Genomic DNA, 2808 nt, shown 5'->3' on the forward strand with positions numbered 1-2808 from the left:
CTCCAGACCCTCTTTAATTAAGAGGCCCCTGAATGAGGGGCCTTTCCAAAGAGATAAGGGTGCGGCCAGATCTATCAAGTGTGGGGATGCCCTAGCAGATAAGAGCTCCCAGCAGGGCGTGGATTTAGGACCTGTGAATTCTCAGCCGGGCTCCGTGCCTGCCTTCCCTGCACGGCTTCGCCTTTCCTGCATCTGTTTTTATCATTTATTGGATGAAGGATGATTGGAAGATTGTACTTGTCAGATTGCCAGGGTCTAGCGGGGAAATGTTTGAAGCCTGTAGAAAGTGCTGTGTCCCTCTTCTCGGCAGAATGAAACAAGCCCCTATTGTGTTTTAAGAGTGAACTCCATGGCCTGATTTATGCCGTTGCGTGTTTGCAGCAAGCGTAAATTGATTTTTACTGAGAACAAGTCGGAAAAGCCAAAGTGCTTGCCAAATGCAGATCGCTCACCTGTCTGGAAACGCTCAGCCCAAGGAATAGGAGGAACTGGAATCGCTGTGGTCACCAGCTTGCAGAACGCAGCTTGGGCAGCCACCGTGCTGACCTGGCTTAGGGGAGCCGCAGGAGCAGTGGCACGGGGCCGTGGGGCTCAGGAACCTTCCGGGCTGGATCACCTTCAGTGCCACCCGACTCAAGTGTTTTTGCACGTCTTCATTCTAAGAACACTAATTTCTCCTGGCATCAGTGCAGGGGTCAGAAGGGCTAATTTGGCAGGTGGGAGGTGCCTGAAAAGTGCGGTGGACTTGGAGTAGACCTGGAAGCCTCTGAGATTGGGGAAAGCTCACCGTTTGCCACATTAGGGCATTGCAAGGTGGTGGTGAGAGCTTCGTCCCAGCTTCTGACAGCCCAGTGCGGGAAATCCAGAGCTCGGTCTTCACTGTTGACTCCCAGCACCAGCCACGTGTACTAATAATTGTTCTTCCCTCTTGAGGTTACTGTCTGGGTTGGACACAAAGGCAAGAATATGCACTGTTATCAGCAGCCACTCCATAACCTGCTCTTACAGTGTCTGGGGTAAGAAAGCCACAAAGAAGCTTCAGGAGAGGCGGGTGTGGTGGCGCACACTTGTAATCCCAGCATTCAGGAGGCTGACAGGAGGATCGCAGTTCTCAGACAGCCTCAGCTACTTAGTGAAGCCCTTTGGAACTCAGTGAGACCCTGTTTCAAAATAGAAAACAAAAACTAGGGCTGCGGTGTGGCTCAGCGGTAGAATGCCTTTTCTCATGCGGTCACTGATTGCTTTAACATCTTCTTGGGAACAATGTTTATCCGGATATTTTTGCCTGTGTGTGTGGCTCTGGGGCTTCAACCCAGAAGTATTCTACCTCCAAGCCACTCCATTTACCCAACCCTATTTTCTTATTTTTAAATAGGATCTCATAAAGTTGCTGAGGGCCTTGCTAAGTTTCTGAGGCTGGCCTTGAACCTGCAACCTCCCGTCTCAGCCTCCCAAGTACTGGAATGACAAGCATGCAGCCCCACGCTGGCTGCCTGCTTCTTATATTGGGTCATTTTTCTTTTCATTGTTGAACTATCAAGTTTCTTTATGTGTCCTGGATACAAACGGCTTCTCGAGTACACGACCTGAAAATGTTTTTCCATCATTTTGTGGGTTGTTGTCTTGTGTTTCGTGTTTGTTTCTTGGAGGTGGAGGGCGGGGCCTTGCACATGCCGGCAAGGGCTCTGCCAGTGAGCGCGGCAGAGTGTGGTTTGGCTGAGTATGTCTCTTTCGGCTCTTTGAAGCACAGACATTTTTAGTGTTCGTAACGCCCACCCCATCTACTTCTTCCTACGTCACAGGCCCCGCTTCTGATGTCATGCAGAGGAAAAGGTGGCCTGATCCAAGGCCACGGAACGTAGCCCTGGGTTTTCTTTCGGGAGTTTCATAGTTTTCGATCCCACGCGGAGTCCTTTGATCTCTCTGCAGTTCGATTCTTCCTGCGGTCTGCGATGGGCTCCAGCTCCATTCCTTTTAAGGTCGCCGGCTGTCACGGTGCGACTGAGCGCCACGGTAACGGCCCTCTGCACTCCTGGCCATCTAGCAGAAGTCATTTTCAAGTGATGGTGCTATTTTTCTTGATTCAGTTGGAAAATCACCCCTTCCTTCTCCCTGGATGCTTAGTCCTATGTCCTGCTCATTCCAATCCGTTACTAAATACATCTATTGAATAGGTAAATTCAAATACTAAAAAGTGTCCTTCTAGAGGGCCCAGCGGATGACACCTGAAGGTCCCCAAGGTGCCGACACTCTCCGCTCCCATCTCATCTCGTTCTTCTTTCTCTTTGGTACAGACTGATCATAACAGCTCAAAATCCGCACACGTCACTTTTAATAACTTGGCTACTTGTCTGATTTTTCTCTCACTCCTTTTGTTTTTGTTTCTCTTTCTGATACTTTTTAAAATTCAATTTTAGAATTGTGGCTAAAAGAACCCCAGAGAGGAATATCCTGTCCCATGGGTGGTCCCTTTTCTTCTTCCACACGAAGGAGCCCAGGGCTCATTACCTCCACCAGGGACCAGTGGGACCTGGAGGGTCATGGTCTTGTAAGACTCAAGTCACCTCTGGTCATCTCTCGTTCCTAGAGCATGACCTTCCTGGGATTTTGATTTAAAGGTTGATGGGTCCTTGTTTCATTAGTTATAAAACTCTTCAGCGAAAGCTCTCCGGCTTTCCATTCTTGGCAACTGAAAAATCCAGCAAAGCGTTTTGAGGATAAAAGACCCCGATCTGATGTAGGACCTTTCTCCTGGAAGGACTTTGTTTCCTAAGTGAGGAAGATTACAACACTCTGTCAAACCCAGAG

Source organism: Muscardinus avellanarius, assembly GCF_963383645.1.
Source record: "Muscardinus avellanarius genome assembly, chromosome: 11".
NCBI lineage: Eukaryota > Metazoa > Chordata > Mammalia > Rodentia > Gliridae > Muscardinus > Muscardinus avellanarius.